This window comes from Melanerpes formicivorus, unplaced genomic scaffold, assembly GCF_026170545.1.
Source record: "Melanerpes formicivorus ecotype bairdi unplaced genomic scaffold, bMelFor1.0.p_v2 SCAF_41, whole genome shotgun sequence".
Taxonomy (NCBI): domain Eukaryota; kingdom Metazoa; phylum Chordata; class Aves; order Piciformes; family Picidae; genus Melanerpes; species Melanerpes formicivorus.
Genome location: NW_027142393.1, coordinates 2559013 through 2574528, shown reverse-complemented (window position 1 = coordinate 2574528; position 15516 = coordinate 2559013). Strand labels below are relative to the sequence as shown.

The 15516-nt window shown below is 43.5% G+C and overlaps 1 long non-coding RNA gene across 1 annotated transcript; it reads left to right on the top strand.

Annotated features, from left to right (window-relative positions):
* The first annotated feature begins 1042 nt into the window (after positions 1-1042).
* Positions 1043-15089, top strand: LOC137451275 (uncharacterized). Its single transcript, XR_010989755.1, has 3 exons — positions 1043-1130; positions 2780-2842; positions 14926-15089. It is a non-coding gene; the product is annotated as an uncharacterized lncRNA (long non-coding RNA).
* The last annotated feature ends 427 nt before the right edge of the window (positions 15090-15516 follow it).

Here is a 15516-nt window from a genome sequence, read left to right as displayed (position 1 = left end):
TTTGTTGAGATGACTAAGTTGTCATTTTTAATTAGCTTTATGCTCTTCTCAAAGGCTAATTACTTTACTTTTTATCAAGATTACTTGATTGGTAATGACAAGGGTGCCATGGTTACGTATTTTTAGTGAATTCCCCAACCTGCACAATTACATGATTTGCTGTTCCCCCTGGATTCTTTGTGCAGTTAAGCCTTCAATAATAATAACAGTTAAGAAATAAATATTTACTGTTGATATCAGCAGAAGAAAGTATCTCTTGGTTGTTTTATTATTTGTTGTTGCTGGCAGGAAGGCCACTGCTAATGCATTTAGTCAGTGTAGAAAAAAGACAACCACAACCATTACACTTAGTTTACCTCCCTGTCAGTGACACTAGTGCTGCTCTGTTACCTTGGCTGAAGTTTCCTCAGGCAAACTGAGTTTGAGACCTCTCTTTTTTTCCTTCATCTGCAGGCATGCATCTCCCCGTGTCATCATGGAAAAAACCTGCCTGTTTATTTCACAGTGCACAAATTACACAAGCAGACACTGACTTTTGGAGAGAGTTTGCTACCCTGTTTACCAGGAATTGGATGAGCAGCCCTTGAGGTGAGTCTGAGAGGTGCGGTCACAGGTGAAATCTTTTCTTTCGCCACCTATAGATGACTGTATTTCATTCTCGTTTGAAACAGCAGCAGCCCAAAAAGTGATGCTTCTGTGAAGGCTCCCTCGAGGGAGGAGGCAGTGATGGGAGACATAAATACTCCTCTGACATTTTTTTTTACCCAGAGAATCGCTACTTTACTCCTGTTCTGCAACACATAAATACACGTCAGATGCGTGGTAAACCAAATCCTCCGAGGAGCTTGTCCTGAAAGAGGAAAAGACACAATGATTTAGCGTCTACATCTGCAGCTCTTGCAGCTGCTTCGGTCCCTGTTGCTGGCAGAGAATTCCCTGCATCAACAGCCTCCTGACGCAGGGGCACAGAGCAGTTCCCCAAGCTAAAGCTTAGAGAAGCTCCTGAGGGAACACGACGCTGCTGCTAACCCATTGGAAACACAAGGAGAGAACAGCCACCCTGCAGCTTCAAGGGAAGAGGTGGCATCTGCCATCAGATGCCCCATCTTTGTCACCTCTACTGCTGCTTTGTAAGTAGAATAGCTCACCCTGATGATTGTGACTCTTGTTGCATTCTCCAAAACCAGCTGAAAGCAGGGTAAGAGTAGGTAGATTCCTAGATTAAAGGGAAGGTCAGCATGGTGGAGTGCTGGCATGTCACACCTTTGTAGGCAAGCTTGCAGGAGGAGCTGATGAAGGATGTGGTTAGCAGTGAGGGCCTATTGGAATGTCTGCTTGATAGGTTGGAATTGATGATCTCAAAAGGTCTTTTCCAACCTGGTTATTTCTGCATTCTGTCTTCAGTTGTAAGAAACAGACAGGTGTGTGTGTGTGTGCAGGAAATCTCTGGACATCATTGAGTACAACCCCATTGCTAAACCAGGGCCACCCAGAGAAGGTTGCACAGGATTCCATCCAGGTGGGTTTGAATCTCTCCAGAGAAGGAGACTCCACAATCTCTCTAGGCAGCCTGCTCTTCTCACTATCTCCATAGTCTCTACTATACTCTATCCAACAGTTTTTCTCTCTTCAACTGGGGAGACCAGAACTGGAGCCAGTACTCCAGATGTGGCTTCACTAGGGCAGAGTAGAGAGGGAGAAGAACCTCCCTGTACCTGCCGGTCACACTCTTCTTAATGCACTCCAGGAGACCATTGGCCTTCTTGGTCACAAGAGCACATTGCTGGCTCATGGTGAACTTGTCCACCAGGACTCTCAATTCCTTCTCCACAGAGTTGCATCTTGGGAGGGTCAACCCCTAAGCTATACTGATACAAAGGGTTTTTCCTCCCTAGGTGCAGGGTTCTATGCTTGCCCATTTGTACTTCATCAGGTTCCTCTCAAATCGTCAGCCTGTCTGGCTCTTGCTGAAGGGCAGCAGAGCCTTAGGATGTATCAGCCACTACTCCAACTTCTGTACCATCAGTAAACTTGCTGAGGCTACACTCCATCCCTTCCTCCAGGTCAATGAGCAAGACTGGACCCAGTACTGATTACTGTGCAATAAGACAGCTGAAGATGTGAGGATGTTCTGGAGCAAAGGCTTGCACCACCTCTGTGTTTTGACATTATTCCTCTGGCGATAGACTGGGAATATAGCAGCTCCAGCTCCTGCAGCAGTGCAGTGTGATTCCTTGCAGTCTACGTGTAAAAGACACCTTCTTAGTAAGCATCTTGTCTCCTTAATGAGCTAGTAACACATCTATGACTTCAGTAATTAAAATAAAGGTTTGATTGCTTTTTACTTATGTTAGCACTGAAGAGCAAGCAGAGAGACAAGTAAGACAGGCTGGCAGCTACAGGAAGTCTGGGAAAGAGGTATTCAGCAACCTGCCCCCACTGCTGCAAGGAAAATAGACAGGACTGGATCCCAAAGGTATTAAACATCTAAATCCTTTGGAATTCAGTGTAAATGGGTGGGGATCTGGGCTTAATCTCCCTACACCTTAGCTCTTAATCTGCCCTGTAAGTATAAATCTTCCCTACTCATAATAAAGTCTAATAATAAAGATATTAAGGAAAACAAGGTGCCCAGCTACTGCTATCTCTGTGAAACAAATCTAAGCAACACAGCACAGTTCTTTTTTTTTTTTTTTATGAGTCTCAATGATGTTGTAGTTCTCAGTTCTCCAAAGAAGTGTTTCCCTGCTTGGTATTAATTGATGGTTGTATTCCCCAGCTCTAATCAGGACACAGACTCCTCCTCACCAGAAGTTCACTAACAGCAAGGATCAACAAGAAGGTAAGGACACAGCTCAACTTTTAGAAATCAGACTAAAAATATATATGTATGCATTTTCTTCTCTCTTCTCAATGCAAATCTGAGCCTTTCCCACTTTCAGGCTAACTTTCAGCATCTCTGCTTTTCTACGTGGAGCCTTGCTTCCAGTATAAATAAATGATCCCACATTCCGTCATGATAACATATGCTCATGCAGAGCTCAAAATTAGAAGGAATATGAAGTGTTCTATTAATTGCATGAATGTTGATTGTTAAAATCATGTGCTAATTGGTAATATCTGTGTGCAGTAGGTTCCTGCAATATGTGTTAGATTACATTAGCTGTGCTTGTGACTCACATATCAGGCATTATGCGGCTTTGGAGCAGGAGTTTTTTAAAAGCAACTTTGTGCAATTAGGTTCTATAGATCATCACTGGGGAAAAAAAATTACCAGTAGAAGATTCTGTAAAGGGCACGTGAAGTTAGAGGCAGGGGGAAAAATGAACTCTAAAGATGCATCTGCTCCTCTTTCCCATGGTGTGCTTTTCCCTCACATACTCTCCAAAGCAACTCTCACCGGTTTTTGTCCTGAGGTAATTCCCTGGGAATCAAATATGAGCTCTTGCCTCACTGTCCTGGTGATTACAATACACACTTGAAAGTTATGATTTTTAGCTTTTGTTTTGGTTTGGAGTAGACATACTCACTTTTCAGTCTTTTCCTTTGCATCCCTTAGGCTTTGATCCAGGAAGCGTTCAGGTAGATTACAGATTATCACTGCGCTCACCTATCAGTGGGGAAGTCGAGCATACTTAGCAACACGACTCTCCGGTACCAGATGTGCTTCCGCTCTGTTTCTAGTCCCAGGGGAAAATTTCATATGGATCTGTTTTCTTCATTGATGTTTTAATTTTATTGAGTGCCATGAGTATTTATTAACATAGGCAAGGTAGATGGAACTAAAGCTTGGAGATAAATATGGTAAGTTGTGAGTGATTGCTAAGAAATGCAATGCTTATTTCCAACCTCAATTCAATCCCAGCACTAGGACCAAGATGATCCTAGGTGCTGCAGCTGCCTTCACAGTGCATCCTCCTCAGCCATTACAGCAAATGTACTCAGCACTGGTGATGGCTGAAACGAGCTTTTTCCAATCCAAGTCTCAGTTTGAGCTTGTTTCTTATGTTACTGAGGTGAAATGAGCTTCCTGAGTTAGGAATGGGTGTTGGAGCTCTCAATTCACTGAGATCTTTTTCATCAAACTTCCATGGTGACTTCTGATGAATATTATCTGGTGAACAGGTTGAGTTGGAGAGACTTTTAGAAATCATAGGATCATTTTGGTTGGAAATGACCTTTAAGATCACCAAGTCCAGCCATTATCTAGCCACCAAGTCTGGGGCCAAATTATGTCCCTCAGCAACACATCTTGACATCTTTTAAACACTTCAAGGGATGGGGATTCATCCACCTCCCTGGGGAGCCTGTTTGAGTATGAGAACACCTTCAGCGAAGAAGTTTCTTCTAATACCTAACCTAAACTTTGCCACACTTGGAATACTGTGTCCAGTTTTGGGCTCCCCAGTTCAAGAGAGACAGGGATCTGCTGGAGAGAGTCCAACAGAGAACAACAAGGATGATTTGGGGACTTGAGCATCTCCCCTATGGAGACAGACTGAAAATCTGGAGAAGAGAAGGTTGAGAGGGGATCTGATCAATGTCTATCAATATCTGAGGGGTGGGTGTCAGGATGAAGGTGCCAGGCTCTGCTGGTGGTACCCAGTGACAGGACAAGGAACGATGGGTACAAGCCAGAGCACAGGAGGTTCTATCTCAACATGAGAAGACATTACTGTAAGTGCAACAGAGCACTGGAGCAGGCTGCCCAGAGAAGTTGTGGAATCTTCTCTGGAGACTTTCAAAACCCACCTGGATGTGTTCCTGTGTGGTCTGCCCTAGGTGACCCTGCTTTGGTAGGGTTTTGGACAAGATAATCCCTAGAAGTCCCTTCCAACCTGTAACACTTTATGATTCTGTGATTTCCTCTCATCTTCATGAAATAATCATGTCCCTAAAAAATCCCCAATATTTTGTGGGGCTCATGCAGATTTTGAGGGCAGCTCTGTAACATGAGTGGATGTCATGTGCCCACCCACTGCAGAGTGGGCTGGTGGGAAAGAGTGAGAGCAAAGCTCTTTGAGCATCCTAGGGAGCATGAGCTGTAACCTGGCAGATGCTGATTTGAGATGATCTATCAATTCTTTGAATTAGCACTTTTCTCACAGTGATTATGTTTTGAGGGACTAATTTAATTAAGGGAGGGTCCAAACCAGCAGCCCTTGGCCTGGCAAATGTGTTGCCGGAGCCCTTTCCTGGTTAACACCTACTGTTACTTTGGGAGTGCTAGCACTTTAACTCATCCAAGTTTATGTATCCTCCCAGAGAAAAAACTGAAAATAACAATGATTCAATATTTATTTGTGTGTGTGTGTAGAAAGACCAGACAGACTTTTGTGTTGTTACAAAAAGAAAAGAAAACAAAACCCAACCAAACCAACAAAAGACAAAACCAAAACAAGCCAAACAAACCAACCCTGAAAAAAACCCAAACAAAAAAACCCTCAAACAAACAAACCCCCCTAAACAAACAAGAGAAACACCCCAAAACCAAACAAACCCCCCCAGAACAAAACAACAAAACCCAACCCAAAACAACCCCCCCCCCAAAAAAAGCCACCACCCCAAAGAAACATTTCAAATGTTTCCTGGGTTGCCTTGAGGAAAACATTTAGAATGGAACTGCTAACTAGCATAATTTTAATTCATTTTACAGTGGACCAACTTGGTAATGATGCAATGAATTAAACCAGGTTGTCTAGGAGGAAAAATGGATGCAGTTGTGGTAAAGAGAGCATTTCCAGGAGGGCCAGAAGTCTTGGGTCTTCTCAAGGCTATTACTCTAATATCTCTTGATTTACTGATCTTGAAACGAGAGCAAACCTCAGGGGTTCAGGAGCTTAATGTTAAGGCACACTCCATCAGTTGTCCTGAGAAATGCAACAGAGTTAAGAGGAAATGGGTTTTAGCCCCCATACAAAATGTTGACACCGAATCAAACAGAGCATGAACTATATTCCGAGTTTTAATTAAAGGAAAACCTGACAAATTGCTAACATTCCAGTGTTCAGGAGATGGTTATCTGTTACAGAAATATTTTTTTCCTAATGTACATGCTCTCATACATGAAATAGTTTCCAGATTAATTCCATTATAATTGTAAATATGGCACAAATACTTAATCTTACCTACTTAAATAATGCTTTCCAATTCCTTAGCAACTCTTCCTCCTACTCTCCTCAGTCTCCCCCCCCACCCCACCCCCCCCTCCAATTCACAAAGTGATGCTTTGAAAAGGATGTACAAATCAAGTAGATGAGATGACCACTAGAATTGCATGGAAAAAAAAAATAAATTAACAATGAAACCCAAAATTAACCAGCAGGAAATTGCTTACTAATTTGTGAGGTCCAAAAGTTAATCTAAAATGACTACCAGCCTTCAAAAGGTTAACTGTCAAATTAAATAAGAAGGACATACAGTGGTCACCGGCTACCTGGGGGAATAAGCTGCTAAATTACTTACTTCAGTCCACATAATTTACAAAGAGATTAGCTCCTTGTGTCTCTGTGGAAAGTTTGCATATTCCAGAGAAGGTCTGGTTCCCCCTGAGCCCAGGAGAGCCCAGCCACTGGTGGAAGCATCTGGAATAAGTGATGTATGTTTCCGAGGAGGTCAAAGTAAATTGGGGAACAGGGCAAGCTGTCACACTGTGGGGAAGAATAAAAACCAGGTTGCTCTAGTTTTCCTTCAGACAGCTAAATATCTACAGGTCATGATGTCCTTAGTCTTCTAGGAGTGTATCCTCACTCCTCACCAAAGCCCCTGGGTCAAAAGGAGTGGGAAGGGAACAAGGGACAGGCAGGTGGCAGGGTGTTTTTCCCATGCAGGCTTGATCCTGGAGTTGCAAAGTTGATTGTGTAGCAGGGGGCAGAGATGAAAAGTGTCGTGAGCTGCTTGCCAGGCAGGGTTCAGCGTTGCTGGGCTCCACACAGAGGAGGTAAGAGAGGTTTGGTGCACCCAGGAGTGAAGGACATTACCGATTTTAATGAAGCCAAAAGGAATCCAGGACAATGCTGGATGCATTATCGTGGAGTGTTCTTTTCCTGTTATTCTTTGTTCTATTGTTTCAAACTTGGAGCTGGCAGCCTGGGAGGAGATGCCACCACATGGCTTGTTGTCCTCGAGAGCTACTCTAGAGGATGGCTCAGGTCCATGGAGAGGCTGTGGTGGCCCTAAACTGTCTGATGTCTAGCCCTAAAACCAGGCAATGACTGCAGTGAGGAAGGCAGGCTTACACTGATGGCATGAATGAGGGGCTGCTGCCAGTTGGCTTATTGAGGCTTCAAGTGGTGGGAGAGGAGCAGATGTCTGAGTGCAGAAACAACATCTCCTCAAAGCCGTCTGCACAAGGTGCTGCTCTCGCCAGATCTCAGGGCTGTGCCTTCCAAAGATATCCCAGGAAAATTCTCAGACACCAGTGCAGCTACACCAGTGCCTGTAGGGCTAGAACTGGTCCCTAGGGTCACTTCTTGCTCCCTTTGGTGGGCTGTGTATCCTTGATATGAGCATTGGAGTAGGAGGCTGATCCTACCTGGCTGTGCAGTGAGTTACTCAGGTCATTTAAGAACAATTTCTTGCTACCTCTTAGGCCACTGGACTGGTAGAAATTATTTCTGCCCTCCCATTAAGGGTAATAGTTTCCTGCTACTAATCCAAACTACAACAAAATCTTAAATATGCTCTGTGAAAAATGTTATACCCACTTAAGCAAGACAGTTGCCATAAAGCAGCCTGAAATGTTTGTTGTCTGTCCCCCAGTGGCAGTTTTACCTCTTTTTGGTGCTTTTCCTTTGTGTCTATGAGATTTCCTTTGCACTGAAAGATTCAAAAGTTTTTCTTTTCTCCCCTTTCCTTGCAAACACTGCGATGATTTGCATGGCAGATCCTCCTCTTGATGTAGGTATGTACAAGCATTTTTTTCCCCCCTAAACCTCCAGTTTCCCAAACATTTTTTTTCTGGGAAAATGTAATAATTAAAAAATTATCCTTTAAGTCAATAGGAAGCCTTGATATAACAGGCTTTACAAGGCACACTGCTTTTTAAAGGGGCAGGTAATGCTGCACAGTATCTCTTTTGTAAAGGCTGAAATAGGAAATGGGGGAAAGGAAGGGAAAGCAAAAAAATATAAAGGAAGGGAAGGAAAAAAAGAAAGGAAAGCAAAGCAAATAAAAAAGAAAGGAAAGGAAAAATAAAAGAAAGGAAAGGAAAAAGAAGGAAAGGAAAAATAAAGGAAAACAACAAAAAGAAAGGAAATGAAAAATAAAGGAAAGGAAAGTGGGAAAAAAAGAAAAGGAAGGAAAAAAAAGGAAAGGAAAGAAAAAAAAGAAAGGAAAGGGGGGGAAAAAAGAGAGGAAAGGAAAGAAAAAAAAAAAGGAAAGGGGGGAAAAAGAGAGGAAAGGAATGCAAATAACTGAAAGGAAAGCAAAAAAAATAAAGGGAAGCAAAAATAAGGGTGAGAGGAAAGGAGAAAGGAAGAAAAAAGGAGGAAAAAAGGGAAATGGGGGAAAAGAAAAAGAAAGGGAAAAGGAAAAAAAAAAGGAAATGGAACAGGATAGAAAAGAAAGAAAGGAAAGGGAAAAGGAAAGACAAAAAAGGGGAAAAAAAAGGAATGAAGGAAAGAAAAAGAGAAGAGAAGAAAAGAAAGAAAGGGTAAACAAAGAAAAGAGGGGGGAAAAGGAAAGGGGGGGGGGGGGGGGGGGAAGGAAAGAAAAGAAGGAAAGAATAAAAACCAAACCCCAAGCAACAACTAGCCAAGGTTAAGGGTGGTAAAGATGTTGCTGCTGGATCTAGCTCCAGAGACACAATGTGTATTTCATTGCCACAAATAAACTGTATCCAGGGAACAAGCAAATGAAAAAGTGAGGACAGGAGATATCTTATTTTTGTTGTTTGTTTCCAAAGAGTCCACCCCCACATAGGTCACTTGGAATTCATTTGTCTACATCCTGGACTGCACGTAGGGGAAAAAAAAAAATGCCTGGGATCTGAGAAAGAGGAATGCGATAGGGCATGGGAATCACAGCGTCACGGTGGTCACCAGAGCATAGCTTGGCTCGTCTTAAAACAAGCAAGCACCGTTGGACCTCTGCAGCGCTCGCAAATCGGCCCTGCTATCAGGCTACCTATCAGAGCCTGAATGCTTGAGAAAAAGTGTGTGGGTTTGGAGACGGAGCCTGGGGCGTTGGAGGGCTCTCGGAGCTGCTGCTTTCCTCTTGACATCCAGTACTACTCGGTGACCTCGGCAACAATCCAGTGTACTGTTACAGTTCATTTCAATAATTAAACAGTTCAGGGGATGGCAGAGCTTTCTTGTTGTCAATAGAAAATCAGGGCTGCAGTTTGCTTGCTGCTTTATATATTTATTTCTTTTTTTTTCCTCCCTCCTTTCCCTCTGCTGAAATCAGAAGTGTTTGTTTTTAATTATATTAGCTAGAGACAATTAATTTCACAATCCGAACCAAAGGAGGGGGGGGAGGAAAAAAAGAAAAGGAAAAAGAATGTTTTGAGAGGAGGACTGGCAACTGGTAAATGCAATTATTATTGTAGCACATTTTCAAAGGAAGAGATCCCAGCTCCAACAAAGTCATATGTATAAAATTTCAGTCATATAATATAGTCTCAAACAGCAGATTTACTCTGCAAAAGATGGGAACTGCTCGCCCATCTGGAGCTATGTTCTGTTCATGCCACGTGGACCCATTTGATACCCGCTCTGCAAAGAAAACCCCACCAGCCAGCAACACAGACCACTGCCCATCAGCTGCTCAGGAGAGGAAAAGGGGGGTGATGTACCCCTTTAAAGTTGGCTTACATGGAGATGATTAATGCCAGCCCCCTTTTAAGTGCAGACTTGCAAAGATGGCTTACAAAAAAAAAAGCCAAACCCTAACCTCTTTTTTAATGTGCAGTGTTTACATCTCTGCTCCGACAGCATAAAATAATTCAGTAATAAACAAAAAATTGAAATAATTCCACTTTATGTTAGGGAGGGTTTGCAAAGTTTCCAGCAATTAAAAAACTATTTAGTTGTTGTTGTTGTTGAGGGGCTGGCTGTGCCCCTTTCATTGCCCATCTGGCTCCCTCCCAGCTGCTCCCTGGCTGACTCTGTGTTATTCTGCTACCAGTGTGGCAGGAGCTGCTGCGAGCTGGTATTGCCCTCTCTTTCTCTCAGCGTTGGTCTGCAGGATTGCTAGGGTCGCAGCCTGGCCTCACTTACACTGATTTGCTTTTATGGGATTCAGTCAAAATGCTATGGATTTATACCGCTGAGGCAAAGAGCAAAATTTAACTCGTCGAGTTGGGAGCGCTGGAAGCGCTTCAGGTCTGTAGGGAGGGCTTCCTGCCAGGCCCAGTGACAGCCATGCTGGACGCTGTGCTGCTACGAAGCCAGCGCCTACTGACACACTCCTCTTTGCCCCTTGTGCATGCCTCACAGACTTCTTACCTTTTCCCATTTCCTACCAGTGTCACTGGTGGCCAGCCACTAGTGGCGTGGGCAGCCTGTTCCAGTGTCTCAACACCCTCATGGGGAAGAACTTCTTCCTAACATCCAATCTGAATCTACCCATTTCTAGTTCTGCTCCATTCCCCCTAGTCTTATCCCTCCCTGACACCCTAAAAAGTCCCTCCCCAGTTTTCTTGTAGGCCCCCTTCAGATACTGGAAGCCCACAATAAACAAAGCTCCTGAAACCTAACCAGGAAAATACTTTTATTCAGCAGCTAAAGCATCCCTATGGAGGAAACCGCCTCTCTTTGGCAGTGTTGTGGGTATCCTTTTCATATTGGTTCCACCTGGGCAGGATTCTCTGGTCTTGTGCCCTACAGCATCTTCACACTGGGCAGCACCTTCACTGTGTAAGTACCATCCCAGCTGAGGAGAAATCTGGCTTCAGTGTTGTGATTTTCCTGAAGGGGCACAAGCCTACAGATGTTTTGTTTTCATGCAGAGAAAGGGAAGTGCTCACTTACGTGGATGTAGTCAAAGCTTCGCTGAAGTAGCTTCGGACCCAGAGGAAAAGCAGCTGCAAGGGAAATGTTACTTGCCAAGGTGTGAGTGGGTAACCACTCTGATGGGGTGTGGGTGATGGTAGTTTCTCTTTTTGTGGCTGTGCACTTGAACAGTTATGTAGATATCCAGCAAAATTTTGGGAGATACCTGCTAATCTTTCAAGCCAACAAAAAGTTATCTGTGGACTGCAAGCACCACACAACAGCTGTATGAGGATTATTTTGTGTATCAAAGGTGTAAACCAGGAGTTTAACACAGCTCTGGCTTTAAGGCAGTAGGCTGCAGGTAAGGTTATCAGCTTGGCCTTTAGAGTTCCTGCTTCCACGTCAAAGTACAAAGAACTTCTCTCACAGCAACAGACCTTAGGTGGAAGAGCGGGTTAAAATACCCCCCATGCAATTCACAGAGGGAGGAGAGACAGCTATGCGCAAAAACACTCAGGTGTAATGAAGCTGTTCTGGCTTTCAAGGAAAACTCCCCATAAGCTTGTTGAGTCATGCTGATCTCTCCCAACATTAAAGAGGGCCAGTCTTGCCCTTTCACTCTCTCCGATTCCACTGATAGCTGCTTTTTGGTGGGGAGGTAAGGAGGAGAAAACCTTGCAAAGCTGAAATGAAATATTAAGTGTCTCATTCTTTCCAGGTAAATGCATGCAAGCCAAATTTCACATTGATGTTGGCAGGCTCCCAAAGTTGCAAAAAAATACAGAAAACATTGAGTTTAGGACTTGGTGCCTATTTTAGCAGCATTCCTTGGGAGTGCAATTAAAGCTGCCACTGATTTGACCTCAGGAAACATGGCAAGTATAGAATCATAGAATTGTTGGGGTTGGAAGGGACCTCAAGGAACATCCAGTTCCAACCCCCCTGCCATGGGCAGGGACATCTCACACTAGATCAGGTTGCTCAGAGCCACATCCAGACTGGCTTCCAAAACCTCCAGGGATGAGGCTTCTACCACCTCCCTGGGCAACCTGCTCTCACCTCCCTCATGGGGAAGAACTTCTTCCTAACATCCAGTCTGAATCTACCTCTTTACAGTTTGGTTTTTTTTTTCCACTCCCCCCAGTCCCATCACTCCCTGACACCCTAAAAAGTCCCTCCCCAGCTTTCTTGTAGGCTCCCTTCAGATACTGGAAGGCCACAATTAGGTCTCCTTGGAGCCTTCTCTTCTGCAGACTGAACAGCCCCAACTCCCTCAGTCTGTCCTCATAGGAAAGCTGCTTCAGACTTCTAATCATCCTTGGCCCTTCTCTGGACACTTTCCAGCACATCTAGATAGGTGGGGTCTCATCAGAGCAGAGTAGAGATGCATCTGACAGCTTCAAACCAACAATCTTATTCCTGAAAAAGAAAATAGTAATCATGTAGGGGCTGTGGGAATTCTAGTTTGCACATCCACATTAGGTCAGTGCTGGCCAGCCCAACATGAGATATGGTGCTCATGCTGAAGAGTAGCTTTAAGCATCTTATTTTGCTGCATGATACTGATTTAATCTGTTGGCATGTTACTTGACATTTGTCATGGCTTTTACCCACGTGTTTACCTCCTGGGAGGTTGCCTTCCTGGAGCTTGCATGTAGTTGGCCCAGGCATGCCTTACCACAAGAGACACCATAAGCTTGCCTGCAGGACAGGACAATACAATGTCTGAGAGGGCATAAAGGTAGTTTAAGGACACTTAAGTCTTGCTGCCACTTGCTATTACCATTATTGATGAATGTTGCTATTGCAGGGAAAGGCCTCTCAGTGTGAAAGCATTTTTGTTATGCTTTGGTCTCCACTATCATATTTTTTGCTCATGACAGATACAACTTTCCTGGCTCCAGAGGTAGTGAAAACAAAACATAACATATTGCAAAACCTTATGAAAACAAAACAACTGGAATTCCCTATTCCAGCTGAAATAGGCTGAAACCAATCTTTTTGAGCTCTTACCCTTAAGGATATTTCGCAGTAAGGTCCAAAGTCTTAGAGTGAAGTTTAGGAAGCAGTCTGACACTGGGAGTCACTATGGTGACCTTATAAAGACATGCAGAAAAAATATGTCAGTGATTTATTGTTCAAATTCCTTTCCACCTATAGGACAAAGGACAAAACTTTCCCTGTCCTCCCCACAATGTTTTTTAGGACACAAAAGAAAATACCAGAAACATAGAGCCCCTCTGATGGTATCAGCTTAAATGTTGCTGGTACATAGAATTATTGAGTGCCTTGGGTTAGAAGGAGCCTTTATAGATCATCTAGACCAGCCCACCTGCAATGAAGAGGGACATCTTCAACTAGGTTGTACTGTTCAGAGCCCTGTCCAGCCTGACCTGGAATGTCCAGGGACAGGACTTCTTACCACCCACATCAGTCCTGCCCGCAATGGTTTTGGTTTGGTTTTATTTTTGCTACCACAGCTCATTAGAAAGATCTGAGCTGCTTAAATGTCTGTGAGAAATTGCAGTGCTCAGAGGAAAATCGGTCTCCTTTGGACACATCATGGACGAGGAGACTTAAACCCATTGCCATTGGTTTCAGTGGTAGGCTCAGACCTATTGAACTCTGGTTGTCACCCTCAAAGTGACACAGACTAAATAGACTGGGAAACCAAAAGGTTATAGTTAGATGGAGCCAGGAATTGCAATCCTAATGACATGATTACAGCTGAAAAAATGATCTAAGGTAATAAAACAGAGGATATTTACCTTGAGGACAGTTGTGTTTTGGTGTGTATTTCAGAGAAATAGTATGTTTGGCTAAGATACTTTTAACACATGGGGATTTTGGGGGAGGTTTTTGGGTTTTTTTTTGTGTAGATATATAAAGGTTTCTGAACAGAGTGACTCATAAGAGCAATGCTCCAATTCCTGTTTCTTTAGTAGATGTGCATTGAGCCTCTGAGAAGAAAGAAAACTCTGCAAGCTTCAGAATAGTTGTTAACCAGAAACTTTACATTTTTGGTGCTTAAGATTTATCAACTCCCCCTCCCCTCCCCCCCTGCTTTTCTGGTTGTGGCAAGTTTTGTGTCAATGAGCAGAAGTTTATTCCTGCTTGACTGCTAGTAAGTGGGCAGTGTATTTATCAGGGATGGGGGAAACTGGCTGGGTAGGGACAAAGGTATAAGGCTGGAGAACTTCTGATCTTCACGTCTTTATACCTGCTGCTGCACTTCACTTAGTCACTTTTGATATCTTAACTATCTACATCTTGAAATGAGTTAGTTTTACTGACTCCTCCATTCCCACAGTGAGGATGTACCACAGTCTCTGTCCTTTGCTGTTTGAAGACCACCTCCTACTTTGAATTGCAAGTATGTATAGAACTAGTTTATATCCACTTGCTTTTGGTTTTTTTTTCTCCTTTTTCCTCCCCACACAGCATAATAATTTCTCCTCCCTGGTGTTTGTAGACTGATGGGGTCACTAAAGTGAAAGTGTTTTCTGAGTAAACCGAAGCTACACTTCAGTTAAACTTCACCATTCACTTTTATTTCACAGTAAGATTTACCAGCCCTCTCTGCCATGACATTTGCACTTCATTCTGGAAATAATTCACCTGATGGGCCCTGAGATCATGCTGCCTTTTTTACAAGGTTACATTAATGGCTAAAAATTATCAGCTAATAAACTGAAATGTGCATTCTCTTTGTTGACTCCTGCTTCTGTTGAGTAGAGTGAAATGCAACAAGTTTATGATAGATCACAGGTCATAAAAGCTTTCCTAAGTTTTCATGCATCTCTGGCTTTCCTGTTTCTAGCTGGAATCAGGGGCAAGACATTCTTACCTTTGAGCCTAATTTTAGATTCAGATGAAATGGTCACTCATGTCAAATGACTGTAATGGAGACAGTCAACAAAGATGTCTGCTAACTTCTCTTGTTAGAAGATGAAGAATGGTTTTCTTCTTTGCTGTGCATGTCCCACAGGAATAGAATAGAATAGACCAGACCAGACCAGACCAGATTGGAAGAGACCTTCAAGATCATCGTGTCCAACCTATCATCCAGCACCACCTAATCAACTAAACCATGCAACCAAGCACCCTATCAAGTCTCCTCCTGAACACCTCCAGTGATGGTGACTTCACCACCTCCCCGGGCAGCTCATTCCAATGGGCAATCACTCTCTCTGTGTAAAACTTCCTCCTAACCTCCAGCCTAAATCTCCCTTGGCGCAGCGTGAGACTGTGTGAAAGGAGCATTTCTCTTGCTTCTGCAGGTGTGGCACTTCTCCCATTCCCTTCACTTAAGCTGAGTTAATGCATTGTTATGCTTCCCTGCTGTGCTGCTATCCCCCTTAATGTCTCTGTATACAGAGGCCAAGGAAAACATCAAAGATAGAAGCAAGGTTGAGACTTGGGATTCTCTGTTTTAAATGAAAAACCTCTGCCAGCTGTAGAGGGACAGCAAATTCGTTTCTCTTCTCCATCATTAAGAACTTGCACATTTTTCCTTTCTTTAGATTGAAGAAACCACGGAAGAAGCCATGGAAGAGGCTAAACAGGGCCTTGAGGACAG